Below are 26,512 nucleotides of genomic sequence, written 5' to 3' on the forward strand. Positions count from 1 at the left end.
AGCATCTGGTGGGTGGGGGATGCCCCTCCTGCACCTGGCTTTGTGTTCACGTGAAAGACTTGTGAGACTGCCTGGGTAAATTTGGGGAAAAATACCTGCTGTAACTTTCAATAAACGGTTTCTGCTCATTTCACTGAGTTGTCCACTTTCTTTCTCTTTCTTCCTCTTTATATCTATCCCTCCATATTTCTTTCTTTTAATATCTGTCCCTACAGATTCGCCAACACCACCACATCTTCCAAGGGACTCCCCAAAACTTGCAGGGGCTGGCCCCCCGCAAAAAATGAACCTGTTGTTGAAAACATAATAATTTTTATTATGTGGCTGGCCCAGGGTGCGGTTAACTACACAGCCTCCTCCCCTTGGGGCCACTCCGTCTCCTCATCAACCTCTATGGACTCCCCTGGTGCTGTCCTCTCCGTCAGGGCTTCTCTGCTGTCCCTGGGTGGGAAAGACAGGCTGAGGCTTGTTCCCCTGAGGAGAGCAGCTCGGCCTCCCCAACCTCCTCTTCCAGGCCCAGCCGCTCACAATCCCCGAGTACAAACTCCTCATCACTATCTTCCTCATCCTTGTGCGGACTCTATGCCATCTTCTTGGAGGTTTTCAAAATTTTGTATATGTCCTTGAGCCAGAGCAGCTGCCTCAGTCAGGAGATGCCCTCCTGGAAGAAGAGAGGGGCAGGTGGATACCACGCTCCCACCTCCCCGGTGCCTGCCCTCATGGACTTACCTCCTGCTCCCTCGACAGCACTTCCTGCGCAGCAGAAACCCAAAGAAGCCCCTGGGGAGATACGCAGCGTGTTAGTGACTCCTGCCTCCTCCCAGGCCGCTCGCAACGTCTGCCCCGGTCTCATGAGGACTGGGCGTGCACCTCGGCCCATAATCACAGGGAGGAACCCCTTCCCCAGGGCCGGGCTTGAACATGATTCACTGCAAGTGGGACTCCCAGAAGCCCTCCGTGTGTCAGGGGGCCCCACAGTGTATCGGAGTCTCTGATGGCTCTTGCTGCCCAGGCGTGTCTCAAAGAGTTGCCTTTTCTTAATGCCCTTGGGCCCGTTGATGATTACGCCCATGGTCCGCAGACTTTTCCTAACACCCTGAGTCTTTGACAGCCTGGTTCCCTGTGGTTAGGCAGTTTTCAAGTGGTTGGCCGAGTTTTGGTGTTTAAAACTAAGATATACTAATCCCGCGCCTTTGGGAAGCTGAGGTGAGTGGATTGCCTGAGCCCGCGGGTTCGAGACCTGCCTGGGCAGCGAGACCTCATCTCTACAATAAATCAAAAAAAAAAAAAAAAAAAATCAGCCGGGCGTGGTAGCGCATGCTGTAATTCCGGCTACTTGGAAGGCTGAGGCAGAAGGATCGCTGGAGCCCAGTCTGGGCGACAGAGTGAGACTCCAACTCAAAAAAAAAGAAAAAAGAAAAAAAAGATTTCCCTTTTTTGAATATTTGGCATCTTCTTAAGAATTATGATATTCAATTTCACCACAATGAACTAAGAAATTAAAGCAAAGAAGCACAATGTGCTTTCATGTAAATGAGATCTCCATAATAACCAACAGAAAAGATGTATAACAACATGTATTAAGGAGAACATATTTTTAAGTTTTCCAAACCAAATACTTCTTATACAAACTGATCATTAATTTCCCATAACAGATAAAGCTAAAGCAAGTCAAATGTTTATGTTTCACTGGGAAATAAAAATGAAAAATACTATCATGTAAACTTTATAGTAAATAACTGCTCTTATGCAAAAAGAAAATGTGTTACTGATTTCTCTAATTTATAAAGATATCCTGACTGGCTAAAGCACAATTGATTTCCAAAAAGCAAATGCAGATGTGTTTCCAACCACTCATTCAGGTAAGTTAGTCAATAATATCGATATTCTTGACACCCAATTGCAAATGAATTAAAAAATAAAAACTTGTGAAAATGAGCTTGTTTTCCACTGACAGCATATGAAAATCTTGGAATGTGTGGCTCCCACAAAAGAAACAGTTATTATCCTAAGTCAGAGGGGTCAAACCAACTGAGGTTCTGTAAACCTTACCACTGTGATAGGATTACTGTAACTGTAAGATTTTAAAGATGATAATGGGACTTGAAAAAAATAGGACAGAATCTTGATTTTTAACCCCCTTTACTTTATAGTACAGGTTAGCTGTACCAGAAAGTAAATATGACAGGCCCATGTTCATACACACATAATGACAAAACTCAGGTTCCTTAACTCTTTCTACTACATTACTCTTTCAAGGATATTCTATAAAGAGGGAAAGTAAGTCCCAGTAAAGAAGTTCCTTGTATTATATTAAAATCTGATGATTTAGTATGGGTCAAAATATCATAATATCTAGTAAATGTTAGAGGTCTTCAATTGGGCTGTTATTTGCTGTGTTTGGGCATTTGAAGCCCACTAATCAAATATAAACACATTAACACATAGCTCAATCATATAATCTCTTCTTAGGTGAAATGCTAACTCAACGCATATAAACAAATATCTCATAATTCCTTAAGGTTTAGTACTTAATTTTTAAAAATTCACATCAAATCAACAATTTGGAAAGGTTATCAACTATATTCAAAACATAAGGTTGAGCACTGTGTGAAAAACAAAGTAGTAAAGAAAACAGTCCCTGACTTAAAATCTAGTTTTAGTTGTATTCTGGGTTAGCTATCATTCATAGACACAGGTAAAAGAAAGTCACTTTCAGACACATAAAGAATAAATAAAATTATTCTACTTGGATACATAAGTATAATGAGATAAATTAGGTAGTGACATGCAGCTCTGAGTATGTATACAACAAAATCTTTAAACTGGCCACAATTTAAAATAATTACATTTTAAATAGCCTTCCTCTCAAATCATTAGAGAAAATAAAACATAAGAACTCAACGAAAGCTAAATCTACAGCTTTAGATCATCCATAAATAGATAAGCATCTCTCTACTTTCTTCACCTCAGATAACGACATAACATTGAAACTGGCAGGATCAGAGTTAGGACCCTGCAATATGCCACTAGAATCCTCCCCCTAGGATGACTCTGATGTAAAAGAATCCCTTATATGTGTAAAGTCCTTTCTACTTTCTTCTGTTTTATCTTATTTAATGTCATGTAACTTTTACAACACTGAGCAAAAGACACACTCTTTGGTAATGCACAGAAACTGTTAGTCACCTGACACCACATTCCCATCTCACCTGGCTCACTAAGCTGGAACTAAAAGTCCTACTGCGAATTTGAATAGAAGTTAGACTACCTTCCATTCAAAAAGGGGGCGGCTTGTAATTTGTCCAAATGTGAAAATCAACAGCACCTGGTGTTTTATCAGATAAATGCCCACCACCCAACACAAAAACTGGTACTTACAAAGGTTAAGTATAGTGTGGTGTTGGGAACATTGGCTGCAGCTCACAATGATCTGAGGGCAAACCCTGGATACAGTAAAGACGAGTTGTGTGATCTAGGGCTATTCACTCAATTTCTTTGCACCTCAGTTTCTTCACATACAAATTGGGGAATAAAAACAGCACCTACATCTCACAGAGAATTAGATCAAATTGACTCCTTAGTATATGAGGGGAGACCCAAAAAACCCTGGAATTTATAAAAAATTGTGTATTTATTCTTACATGTTTACCTTCAAAGTACTCTCCGTTTGATGAAGTGTACACCTATTGAGACACTTTTTCCACTGCTCAAAACAGTGGAAACTGATCTCGCCATTTTTTATACCTTTTAGTGCTTCTGCCGTTTTTTGTTTAGCCTCTTCCACATTGTAAAATATTTCCCTTTGAGGACTTCTTTCCTCCAGGGAAACAAAAAAAAGTTCCATGGGGTGAGATCAGGTGAATAAGGAGGGTGGGGCACGGGGTCATGTCATTTTCAGTCAAAAACTGCTGAAAACTCAGCGTGGTGTGGGCAGGTTGTTTGTGTAAATCACTCATCATGAAATGGGCAAACACACTGAAGCAATCTCCAAAAAAAGAAAAAAAAAAATCACTGATGCCAAATGCAACCTCTCACAACAATGCCAGCTGGTACACCGATGCCAATGGGTTCCTAGAACACTTACCTAGCAGGAAAGCCAGTACTATAAAAAAGGGTTCCTTTTGGGTGGGAGGGTCCCCCTGTAGTGAATTACTTTTCATAATTGAGCAATTATGGGTGAATACCAATAACTCTTACACATAATTATGATTATTTCTATTAAACTGCCCAAGGCCATGAAACCATTAAGAAGTGGAGAAAAAAATGTTAACGTGTGACCAATGAATGCATGGTAGTGGTTCCTTGTACCACATCATCACTAAATATAATACTTAACATTCCTAATTCATGTGCTTTTCCTTGTATTTAGCCCATATTCTTTCATCTTTAAAAGAAATATAATGAGATGAATATACAGTAAGTTCCCTACATATGAACCTTCAAGTTATGAACTTTAATAATACACATGTACTTTTTAAATGTGTTATTTCATCAGGTGTCAGTATAGCCTGTTAAATACAAACAATACTATATAGCCAATTGTGTTACTTGGGTAACTTGGCTAACTTTGTTGGACTTACAAATTAGACTTATAAACATCCTCTCGTAATGAAACTTGTTCATATGTTGAGGGCTTCTTGTATTACTAAAATCCAACTTGATTTGTCTGCTGCATTTCCCTAAAATGTCAGGCAGAAAATTCAATAATAAACACTTGTTGGAAATATGGGCTGCCTTTAAAGAATGTGCTGGGAGAAGAATATTCACATACAACTTAGCAGGTGAAACTGCTTTGTTCTTCACCCATGAAGACATATTTGTCAAATTGCCAAATAAGGCAAACAAAACAAAAAAACACAACATGCTACCCTGGCCCACACCTCAAGCCAGCACATTTAAAGTACATACCAAGTGTGATGAGCCAGACAAAAGCAAAATCCATTTATACTCTGTGTTCATGGTATCCTTTTAAGAGGAAGAGGTACAACTAGAATAAATGCCACCTGCAATGTAGACTACAAGTGCAATTCTACCCACTTTCACCTGGGATGTATCCTGTCACAGGCACAGCAATGAAGACAAGCAGTTCCTGTTCTCCAAAGGACTTTAAGAGACTTGTGCTGTGGCACCTGAGGACCAGCCTAACAATTCCAAGAAGAGAAAAGGCCAGTGGAGAGAGACAGCCTAACTGAACAATGACTCTTCATCACTGTCTGTGTTCGATTGTCTTTTATTTACAATTTTAACAGCGTGAGTATACAGATCATATCTAAAAGGGTGTGTGCACAGCTTTTAAAATACCATATGTAGATAGTGATCAGAGTGTGTGCAAAAGCTAGCTAAGGTCAGAACTATCTAGAACTCTCCTTCAGTGCATCACTCTCCCAAACTATACATAGCTATCTTCCCTCACGTGCAATTACTTCCCACCAAGCATAAACTATGAGGGCAACTGCATCTTTCTTAACATTGAATCCCCAACATCTAGCCAGTTTGTGGAACAGTTGTTGACTGGATAGCTAGAAGGAGGTGACCTGCCGAAATCTGAGGGACTGCCTCGGTGGAGGGTTGGGCTGAGGATGAAGCAGTGCAAACTTGGCAGTCCAAAACTGTGGTAAGAGGGCTGTGCTCATCTCCCTAGTTCTAGCTGGTGTTGCAGAGCAAGATCCAGAGGTGCCAGCAATAAATGGAAACACCAAGAAACTTCAAAGAACCGAGGCAAAGATCCCTGTGAGTAATGGCACTGAGGAGCCACGCGAGGAAAGTCCAAGTTCAACCCTAGCACCTTCCAAAGCACTGAAATCCACCACAAGACCTGGGAGCTCAGAAATAGTTCAGCAGGAGATGAGGGTTTTCACTGCTTTTTTTCTGATACCCTAATCATTCTTTGAAAGCTACCTGGAAAAGACAGTGGCTTTTCCATAATAGTTTGGTTTGAGTAGAAGATTTAGTTTCTTTAGTTAAAACACTACAAAATTGTTCTATAAAAGTTGTCTGACTTTTTTCTTTAACTTAAAATTTCTCTTCAAATAACATAAATGCTCAAAAACAGGAAAATGATTAAGTACTCTATGCCATAGAATATTACATGGCCATTTAAAATATTGTCTCTGAATAATAGTTAATAAGATATAGAAATGAATCACAACACAATTGTGAAAAAATAGAGGATATAAGATTGTACATTGAGCATGAGGCATCACACTAAATAGATTTTTTTAAAAGACTAGAAGAGAATGTTACTTCTTGGCATTTGGATTACAAGTAGTTGTATAAATATCTATACCTTCCAATTAGTCTACAGCAAAGATATTTTATTTATAATAAGAAAAGTTATTTACTATTAAAAGTATGATAACCTGACAAGAATAATACTTTCCTGAAAATGTATCTATCGATGTCAGATTAAAGGTTGCAAAGCTGTAATTCCAAAGTCCTTTCTGATAGTGCACAGAGAAAGAAATCAGCTGAAAGCAAAACTTATCAATCAACGCTATGTCATTCCTATAAATAGGGTACAGGTGCTAGTACAACAGGTCCTTCCACGTACATTGCACACCTACAAAAAGGAGAGTGACACTAGGTATGATTTAATTGTGGACCTTTAAATTGCACCATAAGGATAAGTGATGGACTTTTTTGTTTTTAAATCTTCTCTTTCATATCTGCCCTGTGAAATACTCTGGGGAATCAGATCCGAATGACAAGGCCCTGGACAGTAACGCTTTTACTTGGGAACACTGCATAAATTATTGATGACACAGAGGCTGCACTGTGTTCAAAGAGTCTGCAGCAGATGAAAAGCTTTTATTTTGGTAAGAAGCAAGAGAATGGGAATAAAAACATGTGGGTGGCTAGACTCTGCTAAGGGTTGCCAACTTTCAAATTTCCTTTGACCTTTGTTATGTGTTCTTCTATTTCCCTCAGATAAGTCACTTCCATCCACCAGTTCCTCAAGCTAGAAACTTGGGGGTCATCCTTGACTTCTCTGTCTCTCTCATTCCCCACACCGAATCCAACAAGTTCCCCCAGTTCTGTCACCCAGTTATGTCCTGAACACACTCTCCTCTCTCTTTCTCCACCTCAACCACCTTATACAACCACCATCACTTGCTTTTCATCTTACATAAAAGCCTCCTAAGTGGCCTCCTATTCCATTCCTGTTCTATTTTCTTCAGTCCACTCTCCAAATAATACAAACATTGAACCGTGTTGAGTTTTAAAAGCCTACAGTGGCTTCCCATGTACTCAAAATAAGCCCACATTCCACGCCACAGATATAAGCCCCTGCATGATCAGGCTCTTGCCTGCATTTCTAACCTTGCTCACCATTTCAGACACACTGACCTCCTTTCTGACTGGGCAAGAGCCAAGCTCTTTCCCCCTTCAAGACCTCTACACATGCTGAGCCCCTACCTGAAATGCTCTTCCTTCACAAGGCTGACTTCCAGGAATTCTGCACCTTAAATCTCAAGTACTCAGAAAGGCTTTCCCTGACCCCCTTATCTGTCCTGAGACCAATTAACCTCGACCTCTGCACTCTATTTGGCAAATAAGTTATATATTTTATACTTGTTTGTTGTCTGGTATATCCATTAAACTGTAAGTTCCATGAGGGCAGGAACCATTTCCATCTTGTTCACTGTTATATCCCTAACAGCTAAACATAGTATGCTTTAATGAAGTGAAGAATACTGTTACATATGTAATTTGTGGTATTTCTATGAGTACAGATGATCCTTGAACAACAAAAACTTGAACCACACAAGTCCACTTATACATGTATTTTCTTCAATAAATAGATTGGAAAATTTTTTGGAGATTTACAACAATTTGAAAAAAAACTCACAAACTATATAGCATAGAAATATCAAAAAAATTAAGAAAAAGTTAGATGTGGCATAAATGTATAAAACATATGTGGATACTAGTCCATTTTATAATTTAATATCATGAAATATATGCAAATCTATTATAAAAAGTTAAAAATTATGAAAAATTATGCACACAAACTGTACATGGCACCATAAGTAGTCAAGAGAAATGTAAACAAATGTAAAGATGCAGTATTAAATCATAACTGCATAAAATTAACTGTAGCCCATACTGTACTAGTGCAATAATTTTGTAGCTACTCTTGTTGCTACTGAGGTGAGGTCACATGTTGACAGTATCCACTTAAAACACCATGTGATGCTACTCATCTCCATGTGAGCAGTTTGCCTCTCCAGCAAACTGCATGTCACAATAAAAAGTGATCTCAAGATGTAGTTTTTGCATATTTTTCATGTTTAGTGCAATGCAGTAAACTTTAAATGACACAATGTGACCCATATAAAGTACCACTAGTGATGCTGAAAGTGGTCTCAAGAAGTAGAAAAAAGTTGTGACATTACAAGAAAAGGGTGAATTGCTTGATATGTGAAAGGGAGCCCAAAATAAACCAGAATTATCTTTTGGAATCTGGGCCCCTTGTAGTACATTTCAAATTTGTTCCTCTGGATCAAACTGTCAACCAAAGTCTTTATCTTGAAGTTTTGAGAAGGTTGCATCATGATTTGCCAAAGAAACATCCCAAGTTATAGCAAACAGGTGACTGATTCTTCCACCACGACAATACACATGACCATACCACACTGAGTGTTCATCAGTTTTTTACCAAAACTAGCATGACACCCATGCCCTACCCTCCCTATTCACCCAATCTCACCCCAAATGATATTTTTTTGTTTCCTGGATGAAAAAAGTTCCCAGAGGGAAACATTTTGCCAATGTGGAAGAGGTGAAACAAAAAGCAGCAGAAGCACTAACAAGTATCAAAATTGATACTTGAGCAGTGGAAAAAGCATCTTGATAGGTGTATTGCATCAAATGATGAGTCCCTTGAAGGTGACTTAAGTTTAAACATGTAAGAAGAAATACACATTTTTTTAAATCAATATTTTTTATTATGATTTTGTGGGGTACAGTTAAGGGTTAGGTGTACAATTATGTTTCATTCAGGCACCCTGTTGATAAGAGGTGTTTCCCCATCCCCAGACAGATATTTGCGACTGTTAATCCTATCCCCCTCCCCCCCATCTGACCCTGAAGAAATACAAAAGATCATTAGAGACTACTATGTACACTTGTATGGAAACAAACTTGAAAACCTTAAGGAAATGGAGGACTCTCTGACATCACACAACCTACCTAGGTTGGAACAAGAAGAAATTGAGACCCTAAATAGACCAATAACAATCAAGGAAATCGACTACGTAATAAGAAAACTTCCTACAAAAAAAAGCCCTGGTCCAGATGGCTTTCCAGCAGAATTCTACAAGACATTTAAGGAGGAGCTGATACCAATCCTACAGAAGGTATTCCAGGCGATTGAAAAAGATGGAACTCTCCCCAAATCATTTTATGAAGCCAACATCACATTGATACCCAAGCCAGATAAAGATCCAACAAAGAAAGAGAACTACAGGCCAATATCTTTGATGAACATAGATGCTAAAATTCTCAACAAGAACCTAGCAAACCGGATTCAGCAATACATCTCAAAAATCATCCACCATGACCAAGTAGGCTTCATTCCTGGGGATGCAAGACTGGTTCAACATTCATAAAACCATAAATGTAATTAAATTCATCAACAGATGTCAAAACAAAAACCACATGATCATATCATTAGGTGCAGAAAAAGCTTTTGATAAAATCCAGCACCCCTTCTTGATAAAAACCCTTGAACATCTAGGCACATGGGGAACATACCTCAAAATAGTAAAAGCCATCTACGAGAAACCCACAGCCAGCATACTCCTAAATGGACAAAAATTGGACCAATTTCCCTGAAAACTGGAAGTAGACAAGGATGCCCACTCTCACCCCTCCTGTTCAACATAGTATTGGAAGTCCTGGCTAGAGCAATCAGAGAAGAGGAGGCAATCAGGGATATCCAAATAGGAAAAGAGGAAGTCAAGTTATCTCTCTTTGCAGATGATATGATTGTGTACCTTGAAAACCCAAGAGAATCTGTCAAAAGCCTCCTTACATTGATAAAGGCCTTTGGCAAAGTCTCAGGATACAAAATAAATGTACAGAACACAATTTTTAAAATAAATAAATTCCAGTTTTTTTGGGGGGTGTCTTTCCTCATATGATGGAAGTCTGTAGCTGTGATTGCCCACCATTTCTAGATTTAAAAAATCTAGACCACTGTAAAAAAGAAGAAAAGGAAATTCATGAAGCCGTCACTGCAGCTATACCAATAGGCACAAAAACCTTGCACTTTTTACAAAATATTGAAAACACAGCTTTTATGTAAGTGCAAGACTGCTATAAGATAGGCATACCTGTAGACTCTCACATGATTCTATAAGTCATTATATGACAATTTAAAGCCAAAAAAAGGTACAGAATCTAAAAATGGAGAATTTAATGCCAGCAAAGAATGGTTTGACAATTTCAGAAAGTGGTTTGGCACTTAAAATGTCAAGATAACAAAAGCAGCGGCTTCTGCCAACCAAGAGGTAATAGACAAGTTTCCAGATGCCATTAAGAAAATCATTGAGGGCAGTATAACCAGGGTGGTACATTTTCTTGAAGCAAGTGATGTACTGTCACTGGTGGCTGAGGAAGGTGGAGAGTTATGTGGTGAAGTAGTGGGAGGGATTCACGTAGGCATCGGGAGGACTCTTGGCCAGAAATATAAAGTAGGAAGCTGATGCTGGGCACTGCTACTCCCAGACCAGTGTCATGAAAGTCGTGAAATCATTATTGAACCATCAGCTTTGAAATTTAAACTAATGGAGAAGATTCAATAAACAGTCCAAACAATTCTTCTAGATCCCTATAAGTTACTGGGTAAGCAAATGAGAACCAAACTTTCACACGCATTTAATCATAGGCTGAAAGTTCTAGAAGACAAGCTACAGGTTATCATTGAAGTGATAGAAATGTTGCATAATGTCAATTTACTCTTCAGTGATATCGGAGACAACTTAAAACTCTGATGTGACTTTCTAGCATCTATGGAATTCCATTGACATGTCATCAAGTCTGCCAATTATATATATTTCCTTGGCTTAGAGAAAGTCTTAATCCTTGATTACCCAGATGCAGTGAAGCTTTTTAACCCATCAATTTTTGGAACTCCATCAGAGACAAGGCCTAGACATTTACTGGAGGGATAATTATACTTGTCCCACTGAAGAAGAATATAAAGCTATGGTGCTGCAAAAGACAGGTGGATTGTATGGATTAGCAGCAGGTCTCATGCAGTTGTTTTCTGATTACAAAGAAAATTTAAAGCCAAATTAGGGATAATTATGTTAATCTACATTTTAAAGAATATAGTGAAAACAAACATTTTTGTGATGATCTGACAGAGGGAAAGTTCTCATTTCCTACCATCCATGCTATTTGGAAAAGGCCTGAAAGCACACAGGTGCAGAATATCTTGCACTAAAGAATAGAAAACATAGATATTAAAAAATATGATATACATTATCTTGAAGATGTAGGTTCTTTTGAATACACCTGGAATACTCCTAAAGAGCTTGAGTCTAAAGTCTTTAAATTGTTGCACACAGTGGGAACCCTGAGCTAGCAGCCCATAAAGCACTTAAGAAAAATGTTCAAATAAGAACATGAATAATATTAAACCATTCTTGATTGGGTCTGACAGCTTATTTTAGGGTTTTTTGGTTTTTTTTTTTTTTTTTTTGGCTTTTAGCCTATCACCTTCAAAAAAATTGGTCCAAACCGTTATTCTCCAAAAACTGAGTAAATAGAAGTGATGTGAGAGAATTTGTTTCCATTCAGAAAACCCTCTGTACACATAATCATAAAGTGGAACAATCTAACCTGAATGTCAGAAATTGCTGTGGCAGGACATTGTGGCCAACTCTGCTATTAAGAATGTTCTATTGATTCTGTCAGTAATAAAGACTTTAGCTTCCAGAAAAAAAGAAAGAAAATCATTGAGGGGAAAGGATACTTGCCTAAACAAGTTTTCAGTGTAGACAAAACTGCCTATTCTAGGGGAAAAAAAGAAAAAGTCACAAAGAACATTTATTAGTAAAGAAGAGAAGTGATCACCAGGATTTAAGGCAGGAAGAGATAGGTTAACTCAATTTTGTGCAAATGCATCCAGGTTTATAATCAATATTGCCTTATCTATAAGGTTGCTAACTTCCAAGTTAGTTGTATAACAAGACCTGGGCAATGAGAACCCTTTCTCTAGACTGGTTCCATTGATGCTTTGTCCCTGAAGTCAGTAAGAACCTAACCAGTAAGGAACTGCCTTTAAGAGTTCTTTTGATATTATACAATACCTCTGACCACCCAGAACCCTATGACTTCAGTACAAAAGGTGTCAAAGAGGTCTACTTGCTCCCAAACACAACATCTATAATTCAGTTTCTAGATCAGGGGGTCATAAGGACCATAAAGGTTCATTACACATGGCACTCCATGGAAAGGATTGTCAATGCTATGGAAGAGAATCCTGAAAGAGAGAATACCCTAAAAGTCTGGAAGGGTTACACTATTGAAGATACCATTGCTGCTATTTTTTTTTAAGCTGTGAAAGTCATCAAGCCTGAAAGAATAAATTTCTAATGGAAAACACCGTGTTCAGATGTTGTACATGACTTCACAGGATTACAACAGGAAATCAAGGAAATCATGAAAGAGATTGTGGGTACTGGCAAAAAGGAAGGACGGAAGGATGAAAGGATGGAGGGAAGGAGGGAAGGAAGGAAGAAAAAGGAAAGAAGGAAGGAAGGAAGGAAGAAGGAAAGGTGGGAGGTGAATGGTTTTAAGATATGAATCTTGGAGAAACTCAAGAGCTAATAGATACCATACCAGAGGAACTAACAGAAGACAACTGGATGAAGATGAGTGTTTCCAAATCAGTGCCAGACAATGAGGAAGAAGACATAAAAGACACAGTGCCAGAAAACAAATCAACATGAGACAAGCTGGCAGAAGGGTTCTCATTATTCAAGACTTCTTTTATGACACAGATCCTTCTGTAATATGGGCACTGAAACTAAAGCAAATGGTGTAAGGAGAATTGGTACCATACACAAACATTTTTAGAAAAATGAAAAAGCAAAAAATCCAGGCAGAAATTATAATGTATAAAGTTACACAGAGTGCACTTCCTCTCTTGCCTCCTCTTCTACCTCCTCCATATCTTTCTGCCTCTGCCACCCTTGAGACAGCAAGACCAACTCCTCCTCTTCCCCCTCCTCCTCAGTCTACTCAACATGAAGATGACAACGATGAACATCTTTATGAAGATGCACTTTCACTTAATGAAAAGTATATTTTTTCTTCCTTATGATTTTCTTAATAACATTTCTTTTCTCTATCTTAATTGTCAGAATACAGCATATTATCTATGTATACAAAATATGTATTAATCAATTGTTTACATTATCAGTAAGGTTTCCAGTCAAGAGTAGGCTAATTGTAGTTAGGTTTTGGAGGAGCCAAAAGTTATACTTAGATTTCTGACTGTGTGGGAGATTGGTGTCCCTAATCCCCAAGTTGTTCAAGGGTTAACTGTATATAACAATTAGTGCAAGACAAAAAAATAAATAAATCCCTCACTTCCAAACTGATCTCTAAAGTCATCATTTACTTCTGCATCTGATGTCTCAGCATGATTTTTTAGGCCAATTTCTAGAATAAAAATTTGGCAAGATTTATAACCACGAAAAACATCCCCAGCCTCCAAATACCTGGTATTAAGCTGCCTAACCTATCCTCAGATGTCACAGACTTCACATTACACCCATTTAATCCAAATCCTTTAGTTATTGTCAGGCTAAGAAGTTATACAATGCACAGAGTATAAACAGACACTAAATTAATGTAAAATTGGATTGCAGCGAGATGTGTACATTTGCATGGCTCTAAAATTTTCCTAGAGGACTCTCTCTCTAAACATAATTCCATCATATGAATATCATAAGGCCCTCCAGACAGATTCTGGGCAAGACTCGGTCCTTACAATCAAATACTCTAGGCCCATCTCATAAATAACACTAAAATTGTCAGTGTCTGTAATTAATAACTGTAATTAAGTTGTTCTGATGAAACACACAATTCCCAGGTTCCAACTGTTTCCCCTCCTAAAATAACCATTTCTAAACCCTCTTCGTTCAAATATTTTAAAGCTTCAACTTATTACTTCAAATGGAGCTCTATCTAGAAAAAAAAATGAGTGGAAGAAATCATTCTGAAGGATGAACCTATAACATAACACAAAACCAAGGGGCTTGCCTGTTTTGTAAAGACTGATGTCCTTAGTTTAGTATTTTGTTCAATTCATGCAATACAATTTAGATCAAGGCCATGCGGTACAAATACTAATTCCTCCAGAAAGCTCTGCTGTAATTATATATATTTACTTCATGCTTAATATGTGGCAGGCCCTTTATGTGCATTGTCATTAAATCCTCCTGGCAACACTATTAAGTAGGTACCAATAGTATCCTCTATTTCATAGATGAAGAGGCTTAGAGACATAAGTAACTTAACAAAGCTAAACCTAAAATAAGTGTCAAGGCTGGGTTTTGAACCCATTAAGTCCATGCACTTAATAACTACTCGATGGCAATGAATATATGAATGAGTGCTTCATCCACAGAGTATCTGAGGTGTTGGCATGACTTTTCTCAGATTATACCTGTCATTCTTCCATTTTTTAAATTCAAAGTCCCTAGGTGTTTCCATTACCCATTATATAGCTCAAGTTGCCATTAAGTCACTAAGAAACATTTACGTAGCTACTATATAGCCTAGGCCCAGCTATATGGAGGGGGGACGATGACTAACTAGAGCACAGCACAGGAATAATTGATGGTACTGGCAGCAGCGTGCAGTGACCAAGTACCTACCATCCTAACAGAGGCTAAAAAGGCTTCATGGAAGTAACATATGAACTGGGATTCAAAGGACAAGCATAGATTTCCCCAGGCAGAAAAGGGAAGAAAATGCATTTTAGTTGGAGGAAAAACACTTTGCAGAGGTGTGAAATTGTAAGCATATGGCCTTTCAGGTGAAAAGCAAGACTTTAAAGATAAGCTGCAATTGGAAATGCACCAGAGGAGAGAGAAAAACTGAGGCTTGCCAGACAGGGTGAATGCAGACAGGGAAGGGTCTTACATGTCACAGTAAGTAATGGGGCTCAACCTATAGGTGATGGGGAGTTGTTAGAAATGCAGTATGGCAGTATGCAAAAAGCACTAATGACAGGCAGATATGGGTTTCACTCTTCTTTATGCCACTTACAAGTAGGTTTTTTAGCAAGCTGCATAATTTCTCTGAACCACAGTTTCCTCATCTGCAAAACACAGATAATATATTCCTCATGGGATTGTTGTAAGGTGCAAATGAATACATTCTGTCTATCTATATGAGACATCTGGTACAAAGCAACTGCTCAGCACATACTGGCTCCTTTCACCACTGAGAGTTACAGCCTCTCTAGAACTTGATTTCCCTTTAACTGAAAGGTAGAAATCTTAAAAGAATAGAATCAACTGAGGCCCAAACTGTACCTGTACAATGACCATTTATATACATAACCCTGAATTGTACCCCACATCTTTAAAATAAAAATGTTTTTAAAAAGAAAGCTAAGGATAGTCCCCATATCCCTCACTCTTCGCACAGAGTTTACTACTTGTTTGTGAATAAATGTATTCATTACACAGATAGTCCTGGTCAGCAACAATCAAGTCCTAAGCATACAATGATGAGCTAAGCAGACAGAAACCCTTGTCCTTGGGGAGCTTTCAGTTGGAAGTGGAAGGCTAGAAGATGGGAACAATAGACAATAAGCAATAATAAATAAATGATACAGTCTATAAGACAGTGGTAAGCGCAGTGGAGGAAACTTAAGTTGAGTAAGAGAGATCAGGAGTGCTAGCATATGGGATGGTCAAGGCAGACCTCACTGAGAAGATACCATTTGCTCAAAGATTTAATGAATGAGGGACTAAGTCATGCAGATAAGGAGAAAAAACATTCCAGAAAGCGAGAATATGAAGCACAAAGAGTCTAAGACAGCAGTGCACCTGGTGTGTTCAAGGATACCAGGCAGGCTTATATGGCTATAGCGAGGTCAACAAAAGGGAATATAATGGAAGGTAAGGTCAGAGAGGTAAAGGGACCAGGTCCATTAACTCTGAGGGTGAAGGAAAGCTACAGGAGGGTTAAGCAAAATAGTGACAGGGTCTGACTGGAACTGGAAAATGCTCTTTCTGGTCTGTGTAGTAATCCAGACAGAGAATGGTATCTGGGCTGAGGTAATAATAGTGGAGGCAATGGTGATATATTTTGAAGGAAAAGGCAACACTTCTTACAGAGTGTATAATGTCAGAAAAAAGAGGTCATAGATAACCCTAAGACTTTTGGCCTGAATAACTAGAAGGATGGAGCAGTCATGGCCTGAAAAGGGGATGACTGAGTGAGTCGTAGGTGGGAGGGTCATCAGAAATCAGTTTGGAACACATTCAGTTAGAGGTTTTTGTGGGACATCTAAGCAGAGATGTCGACTAGGCCAACAGATGAGTATTGAGTTTAGAGAGACCTAGACTAGACTAGAGATCTAGACTAGAGATATAAGTTCGGGAGATGTCTGCAAATAAATTGTATTTAGAGAGGTAAGACTAGATGAATGAACAAACAGTAACTCTTAACTTAAGTCATAGAACCCTGGGTTTGACTCTTGGCACTGACACAGTTGTATGGCCTTAGACAAGCTTCCTTAAAACTTTTCTAATTGCTTTTCTCCTGAGTGAAATGGGATGATACTATCTACCTTACAGATTACACGAATTTAATAAACAAAGCACCTAGAAGTTGTCTGGTACATGTCAAGCTCTCAAATGATACCGACTTTATCAGGTTTAAGCAAATGAGTTTTGTTAACAAATTTGTTTTGTTAGAAGGATACCCTCACACCATGCAATCCCTGTCTCTAAAATGAAACATTCCATCAGATATATAAAGCAAAACTGAAACAATTCCCTTCCTTTTCTTTACAAAGTCAAGGAAAAAAGACATCTGAGGGAGAAGGAAAGTGAAAAGATAGGTGTATAAGTACCTATTCCAGGGATCTGTGCTGTGAAAGAATAATGTATGCTGAAAACTAAATAATGACAAGAGGCAGGGATAGTTCAAGAGGTAGAATGAGTACCATTCTTTAGAGTCGCTGATAATGTATCCTCCCAAAACTTCTTTGAGAAATGAAAATGTAATTAAGGAAAACCAGCTGGAAAGTTAAGAAACAGACTTTCACTTTCATCGTCAGGCAAAGTAGGCACTAATACTCAACTGGAATCTTGCAACTGGGAATGAAAATAATACTTGCTATCTCACGGGAGTGTGGCGATATTATTTTATAAGTTTAAACTTAAAAATTAATAGCACTAATAATAAAATCTGAAGAACTGAAATAGCATTTATGAACTATTTTGAGGAACTGCAATGAATAGCAGCATCTATGTATTTTGATGGTATAGACAATCACTTCCTCATCTTGGGAGATGAGGTCAGGATCTCTTTAGAACTCACTCATGACAAGTCTTAATTGGCTAAAGGCAACTAAACAATACAAGAACTCCCCAACCTCTTTTGAAAAATATTGTTGACTTGGGAATATGAGGCAGTTACTGTAAAAGCAATATATATTTAATCAAGTAAATATTTCTTGACCTGAAAATTTAATTTGTCTCAAACATATGGCTTCTTCAAATAGCAGAAGAGAATTTCCTTAGGCCACAATAGAAAAGCTGAAAAGAAATAGTCTCAAATGCCCCAGCAATGCACACCAATGCCTGTTTCATTAGTCATTATTTTTATCAACACCAGTTTCAAACAACAATTCTAAGAATATAAAGCATAAATAATTCATCTTTATTTCTCCACTGGGAGGTTTTAAGTCAAAAAAAAATTACTAAGACTGAATACATTTTCCTTCTTCAAATTGCTACAATCAGAAAAAAGAAAGTAGAGAGCTAAAAAGCAACAAGGTGTTTCAAAGATTATTAATAGTATGTGTTTTGTAATGATTCAATGAAAACTCATTCTTGAATGTCAATCTTTTATAGATTACTATGTTAGTTCTAAAACAAAAAAGGTTAAGTCGTTTTATGTGTTGCAATGATGATTCAAAACATTACTTATTCTATCCCCAAATAGTTATATTAAAAACCTCAAAGGTAAAAAAGAATTATTTATTAATTGCCATCATGGTAAAAGAATATCTACAGTGGAATTGCCATGCTGAAATAAATTATATAGTTAACATATAGGACCATAGATGATGCCAAATCTCATTTTAACATTTAACTGCATGAATTTTTCCCTTAAAAAGAGATTAAAAAAGACTACCTGAATCAAAAATCCAAAAGTAAATAAGGAAAATGTAAAAGTATTAGAAGGAAATATGGGAAGCCTATAATTTTTTTAATCTTGGAGAAGGGAAAGCAAGCCATAAAACAAAAATCATAAACAAAAAATGTAGCAATCTGACTACATAAAAATTAAAGATGCCTACCTGAGAGAATGCCATAAATAAAAAGACAAAGACAAACTGGAATAATTCATTTGTAAAATATATGGCAGAAAAAGATTAGTCTTCTTATTTAAAGTAAGCTATAAAAATTATAACTATTAATATAATAAACAGTTGTATATATATTTAACACATTTACCCTTATTCACAATTAAAGAAATAAGTTAAAATGAGATGCTATTTTTTACCCATCAGGTTGACAAAGATTACAGTAATAATAATTACAAAAATGTATCATGCTTCCTATTGCACTATTATTCTCATTTTATAGGTGAGAAAACTATATAATCTTCCTAACATCACAGAGCTAGGAAGTGGTAGAATTGTCATTTTTTAAAAAGTGTGTTGATACAGAGTGTTGTGAGAATATTGTACAGCAGGTATTGTCATACATTAATGCTGATAATGTCTTATGGAAGATTTCTGGGAAAAAATATCCTATATGGTACCTAAGCATACTGAAAGTGCTACATGATTTGTCCTGCTTATTAAATTAACATCTTATCTGTTGTTACAAAATCAAAATATGCCCAAGTTTATGTTCCTTCTAGAGATAGGTTGCATGTTTTCAAAACATAAGAACAACTGTGTGCAGAAATCATGAGCGTTAGCTAAATACTGAGTTTTTACGTTCACCAGGATCTCACATAGGGTAAAAGACAAGGCTGGATATCATGCAGCCTCCGCTCCCCTCAGTTATGGTTGTACACACATCCTAGAGCAGCTGGGTTGCAGGACGTGGTAGAATATCCATGTCCATTCTCATCACTGCCAAAGGAACCACACAGTTTCTAAGGCCCAGGTCAACTGGACAATTGAAGAGTCCCTCCTGGCAATCATGCCACAGTGTTTAATAGGGAATAAAGACAGAGCGACACTGTCTAATCTCTGTCTCTTAGTGTCTCTTAGTGTCTTACACTTTTTCACTTCATTGTAATTAAAAATCAAGGTATACTATAGCTCAGACAGAAGATGTAAAACAGAGTATAAATTGGATGAGCTAATATACCCAACAAATACCCAACAAAATTTTAAATTCATGAACTGATCTGTCAACTCTATTTTGGGGAATTTATGATGCAAATATATTTGTGTATTTTCACAAAGACTTGTAATAATAGTTAAAACTGAAAATAGCCTAATAGTCCATTAATAGATAACTGATTAAATGAATTGTGGCATAGTCATACAAAGGACTACTATGAAGCAGTTTTTAAAAAAGAATGCAATCACTCTAAAGATAATCTCTACATCTTTTTTAAATATTTGATTTAAAAAGTAAAAACTCGAGAAATATAAAAGTATAGACTGTAAACTCCAATTTATATAAAATAAAAAGGAGAAAATACATATATGTAATTATGATGCAAGAATATTTCTGGAAGGTTATATAAGGTCACCCACATTCTTTGGCTTGTGGCCCTCTCTCTCCATCTTCAAAGCCAGCAAAGCAGGTTGAGTTTTTCTCATATCACATGATCATTGTTCTCCTCCCCCTTTCCACATTTAAGGACCCTTCTAATTACACTCAGCCGCCCTGGTATTCCAGGAAAATCTCCATATTTTCAAGTCAGTCTACTAGCAACGTTACTTCCATTTGGTTTAAACCTTAGTTTTCCTTTGCCATTTAATGTAACACATACACAAGTTCCAGGGATTAGGACATAAACACAGGCATACTTGGGTGCCATTATTCTGTTTACCACAGGTATGGGTATACAGTTTAGAAAAGGATTATCTTTTTTTAAGGCAAAATATGCCTTAATGAAATAGCCTATACAGCTATTTTAGGCAAACAGAAATAAATGTATGCAGAGAGAAGGAGCATTTATATGTGAAAAGTTATCTTATAATGTGGATATTTAAGAAGATACATGTAAAAAATAACAATGCAATGAAAAACAGCTTACAGGAAAACATATGAAAAAGAGGGGAATATTCTAGTTAGTACCAAGCATTAATTAATCATTTCTCCCTGTAGCAATGATTTTGCCTACCTTCATTCTTTGCCAATATCAATTTTTTAAGAGCATCCATACCATTATCTAAAAGCTCTGGCTAATTTAGTGACTATGACATGATTCCTTGGCATATATACATCTCTAGGTTTCACTGGAGGAGAAAAGCAGAACACTCCAGTAATAGCATTGAATAAACAATCAATCTGCTGCTCATATACTAAAATTACAACCATCCTCAGTGCCAAAAAATGAACATGCAGTAAAGATTCAATCCTACATTGTAGAATGACACATTTTTAAACCCCTTACATGGAAATCAGCTAACATCCCTGCCCAAACATCACTCAGGCTTTCTTGCTTGTATTCAAAGCCTTCATTCCACAAGTAGATACAACTATTAAGGGCTGCTCCCCAGAGAAATCCTTGAACATGCCAGAAAGCATCTTCTACAGATGGTAACTCTGACTTAATCCAGAGAAAAGAGAAGCAAAAGGATAGATAGTGAAGGGAGTTGGGAAGAAAAGAGACCAAATAAAAAGATGAATAAGGTTTGATGGGAGTGTGTGTATATGTGTGTGTAGTTCCATGGAATAAATCCTACAAAATGAAATTAGAGAGGAATATTTCTCAAGACATTAGATTAATTCAGAGTCAATTGTAGATCCTTTTGGCAATTATATTACTGCATAGACTATTTTAAATGCAAACATGAAAGTCTAAATACGTCAGCAATTTAGCCTACCAGTGAAAGAGGAACTGGCACCAATAAGCACTCCATAGTGACAAAAAGGTAATCCCACTGGTGAAGAAATGAACTGAATCACTAGATTAAGATTCAAAACTTTAAGAAGTTTTACCTAAGACCATTTATGACAGAACTATTTTGAAGCAGCCTGCTCAGTTTGAATGTGCTGTCCAGAGAGGGTATTTATGCACAGAGTAAATATATATTTGCTCACTAATTGACAGTGTCTAAATTTCTTAATAATGATCTATTTTCATGTGCAAGCATCTTATTGATGAATCGCTCTTCTAGCTCCCATGACAGATTATTTCCTTTGGACAGCTGTCCAAGATTTGCAAGGTGGTTGGCTAGGCAAGACAGTGGGTTGTGACTACAAAAGAGGTGGGATAAATGGCCCACACTGAGTTGAAGCCAGACTTAGCAAGATCACAGCCTATCCAAGTGTCCCAGTCATCACCTCAGGGACTACTCAGGTGCAGAATGAGGAGGAAAGATTCATTTTCAATCATCTTTACACAAACAAAAATCCACAAATTTTAAAAAATAAAAAAAAATATCTTTTTCCTTTATAAAAAGGATAAAGTAAATATTACTGCATTCTTCCATGTCCTTACAAATTCAGAGTTTACACAAAGATATTTAAAAATGTACACTAAAGTAGTATAAATTCCTAGCAAAATCTAGTAATAAGAACCAAGTATTTTAAAACTTTTGCAAGCCTTTTGCCTTTCAATTCCACTTCCAGGAACTTATAAGGAAAAAAGCATGGCTATGTGCACAGATTTAACCACAAGAATGTCCGCCACATCTATTTATAGAAAGAAAAAGAAAAAAAAAAAAACACCTAAATAATCACTATTAAAAGATTAGCTTAAAAATGTTTCAACCTGCCACAAAATATTACTTGGTTGCTAAATTCAGTATTGCGGCAAAATATTTACATAACACTATTAAATGAAAAAAAGAAGATAGCAAAAGTAGTATATACAAAATGATAACCTTTTATACAATATAAGACATATTAAGAGATTTCATCACCAGAAGAAAGTATTTAACCTCCAAAAGAAAGGATTAATAACCAAAATCTCCCACTTCTTGAGTAGGACATTCTGCTTTAATGACAGAGCTAGAGATGTTCACTAGATTTTACACATATATACACACACCTTCATATAGTATAAATCCCTTATACATTGCCTTCCAATGTTCTATAAATATTTGTTCATGTTTATATTATATAACTATGGATCCAACACTTACTTTATGTGGAGCACTGTGTTAAGCACATATTTACATATGCTATCTCATTAACCCTTATAGAAACTTTGTAGGCTGGGTATTGTCCTCCACTGAAAGATTATAAAGTTGTCCAAGATCATCAGTCCAGTCAAGGGCAGAACCAAGATTCAATTTCTATCTATCTGGCTCCTTAGCTCAGAGCCCTCTTTTTCTTCTTTGGAATGTATCTGTCTTCAATGAAAATGAACTCCAATGTGTTAAAGAAACAATACATTATTTTAGACATACACTTAAAAGATTAAAATGATTTTATGTTCTAAAAAATAGCTCTCATTAGTCTTGAAAAATGAAAATGTCATTAAGTATCAATTAATACTCAATAGGAAAAAAATAATATTGATAAGAAAGGCAAAAATGGGCCTGCTGCTGCAGGAAACAAGAGTTAACAATCTTCTCTCAGCAGCAGAAACTGTCACAACCCCTACCATTCACTGTGGTCCCCTTTAGGTAGTGTCCTGGGACTCCTTTCCGATTAACTTAGAAATTATCATTAGCAATTAAGAAGACTCCAGGTAAATCACAGAAAATTATCCTTTAAAAAGTTATCACACTAGATCTATCTTTTTAGTGTCAAACATCTACCACCAGATTTTTTTCAGTTAAGGTTATAGTAATTGAAAGTCCATCCCCTTACCCCAGACAGTCCCCTTTAAAGAACACGGAGAACTTAAATTAAAAAAAAAAAAAAAAAATCTATCAGCAACATCTCTACACACTGAAAATGATGTGAAACAACTATTTCACTGTAGATTTTTCTAACATAGTTCTTGTTTCTATATTTACTAACACTAATATCCCTGAGAAGACTACTGCAGTAGATTATTTTCCAAAGCATCCATTTCCCGTTGAGTAGACAGCTTACATTTTGGGAAGTGATGAGCTAAACCATAATGTGATATATTGGATTGAATCCTATCCAGAAATAACTTCACAAAATTCAAGATGATGCTATTTGCCATGTAATTAAAAGTCTCATTTGATCCCTCCCTCACATTCAGAAGTATAGGCCTTAGCAAACATAAGAGTAACAGAAAAAAATATGGTGCATCATTTTGGCTGACTGCCTGCAGAGGAGTGGTCACTGTTAGAGAGGTAGTTCAATTGCATAAAAGGTAACACAGAAGTTTTAGTGCTTCAGGAGTAAGGATTTCAAGTAAAATGCAGGAAAGTCAAGTCTTAACATGTGGAATGAGATTCCCAAACAGTAATAAGCAATTCCCACTAAGATTTATTAAACAGCAAGTAGCTATTTTACTTGTCAGCCTGGGACCTCCACAAATGTATTCCAGGTCATAAAAAGAAAAATTAGTATCTGAGGTTTATAACACTAATGTCCAAAGGAACCCCCAGAATGAGTTATGAAATAGACATGAAGCTAAACACATCTTGTATACTTCCCAAGAATTTATAATCATCTGGTTGTTCATATTAATTAGCAGCAAATACTTATAAATTCATATTAGATCCTGAACTATTCTTGAAGACTGTCTATTCTACAAAAAAATGTACTCACTTGAGAAAAAGACAAGACTAATCCTAATTTTTTTTTTGACACTACAAATTAGAGTACATTCAACTTCAAAGAAGAGGAGAAATTAACTCTATAAACATAATTCAGTTTTATCTATGTAAAAATGTTAGGTAGAAAAAATTGTGAAAATATTCATGAAAAAATGGTAAGAGATTTTTCCCTTATTAAAAATGAAAAGGCCTAAAAAAGGAACTTCAATCAAGTTGCTGTGAAGAGTAAAAGGGTCTGACAAATATGAAATTGACTGGCTCAGTTAAAATTTCTACTATATATGTGTGTGTTTTACTTTAAGCAAATTAGATGTGTTAAATAAAATTTGAATTTGCAGATGAATTATTTGCTTTTGAAATAAGTCTGCCACCCATCAAAAAAAAAAAAAAACTAAAAATAGAAAATGTTGCTTCCATTCATTTGCAGCAGTCTACTGACAAAAGAAATCAATGCACAATTTCAGGAAACAAAGGCAAGACAATACTCTGCATCCCTGAATTATTGTTCTAGTCTGATATTACACACAGCTGGTGTTACTAAGACTCCAACTTCCTCAACAAGAGATGCTAGAAAAGGTCAATTTAATATTAAAAACAAACAGACTATAGTCAGCTGTGCAGTTGATGATTACATAGCAGATGAAGACCCAAGGAATCAGAAACCTGGGTATTTTACATCTTTAAAAAAAAAAAAAAACAGCTTGCCAATCCTCTGTATGGAATAAAATGATGTAAACACAGTCTTTGCCTCCTGAAAGCTTAAAGGAAAACTATGCATTTTGCAACAGTAAAAGTTTTTCATAATATGCACAAATACTGATAAGAGTAGCAATGTTGTTTCCTGTTCCCCCTTATACAACAAACCAAAATATCTCTGATGCATGCTAGTATAAATCTTAAAAGAAATAAACCAAAAAGTAAACACTTGTGTGTATTACTTCCCTCCCTACATAGTAATAACTCTGCCCACCCAATTAAAAATCAAAGAGTTTATCAAATTCCTCAGAGAAGAAAATGCAACCTAACCGAATCCCTCTAAATAGAGCCTGAATAAGTAAAGCATGCTAATATATATATATATGTGTGTGTGTGTATATATATATATGTTTATATATATATATAAAGGTATAATCAGGCTTTTAAAAAAATAACTACAAATATGCATAACTTTTAGAAAATCCAACAAAAAACAAACCTATAAATGAGATAAAACAAATAGGAATGCATAAGTGGACCTTGAACAATTATCATAATACTATAAGAAAGGGATTGGCAGTAGTGGGAAACTGCCAGGGGAGGGGTGGTAGGATTGGCAGTTGAGGGAAACTGCTAGGGGAGGGAGGGGTACACCTCATCAATGCATAATCAACATTTGTATACCTAACCCTGAATTATACCCCACATCTTTAAAATTAAAAAAAAAATTTTAAGAAATGCAAATAAAAGGAAGAAAAAATTCAAGGAGTAATGATTTGCATTTAAAAGAGTCTCCTTAAATATTAGGCTTGGGTTAAGTTAAATATGATACCATTACGAAGGTAAAAATTCCATTCACATTTCAGACATTTTCCTAAATAAAGAAATGGTTATTGCCATTATGAGTTTAATAAGCAAGACTGTAAGAGACCAGATTAACTAAGCAAGGTATTAGGTGAAGTGAGCATAAAACCTAGAACCACTGAGGTTCTGTCTTTAACTCTTTATCTCCCAACACATCATGAATTTTCATAAGTCAAATTATTAAATGGGCAAATTAAATACAATCACGATAGTATAAATAATATAAGTGACTAATATGATAATATCTACTAATAACAGGCAACATTCATTCAGCCTTTACTAGGTCATACATATTCTAAGACATTTAAAGCTCACAACAGCCCATGCCATAGTACTATTTGTATCCTCATTTTGTGGAGTAAGAAACTGAAGCCCAGAGAAGTTAATCATCTACTCTAGGTCATGCAGTGAGCAGAAAGAGGATTTCAGCACAGAAAGTCTGACTCCAGAGCATATAAACCAGGATCCATGCTCCCTCTGTTACATAGTTCAATGGAACATTAAAAAATGCAGGATTTTGCCCTACATACTTGCCAGCAAAAAAGAAAAGAAAAAAAATAGTAGGATGACTTTTGTTAGGAAAAGAGAGTAGAAAGGGAATGATGTTAGAATAAGAGTTGAGAATCATTGTTTTGTGTGTAAAACTGATATCCACGATGATGATCATGAAATGAAGGTTAAAAAAAAGACTGCAAATCACATTAGAAGAACCAAGAAAGTCCATCAGTAATTGGCACCTGAGATTGTTATCAAAGAGTGAAAGAATAATTAAGATTTGAATAGCTGGAAATAGGGGCAAATCCAAAAATAAGGGCTAGCATGAGGAAGGGCACTCAGGAA

At 36.5% G+C, this 26,512-nt stretch overlaps 1 protein-coding gene and 1 pseudogene across 4 annotated transcripts in view; one reads left to right on the forward strand and one right to left on the reverse strand.

Moving 5' to 3' along the window:
- ST7 (suppression of tumorigenicity 7) overlaps nt 1-26,512 on the reverse strand; it is a 215,718-nt gene that overhangs the window by 171,307 nt on the left and 17,899 nt on the right. The window lies entirely within an intron of this gene.
- On the forward strand, nt 10,794-11,596 carry LOC103264114 (annotated as a pseudogene).

This window comes from Carlito syrichta, unplaced genomic scaffold (assembly GCF_000164805.1).
Source record: "Carlito syrichta isolate Samal-C Ts95f unplaced genomic scaffold, Tarsius_syrichta-2.0.1 Scaffold305571, whole genome shotgun sequence".
Classification (NCBI taxonomy): Eukaryota; Metazoa; Chordata; class Mammalia; order Primates; family Tarsiidae; genus Carlito; species Carlito syrichta.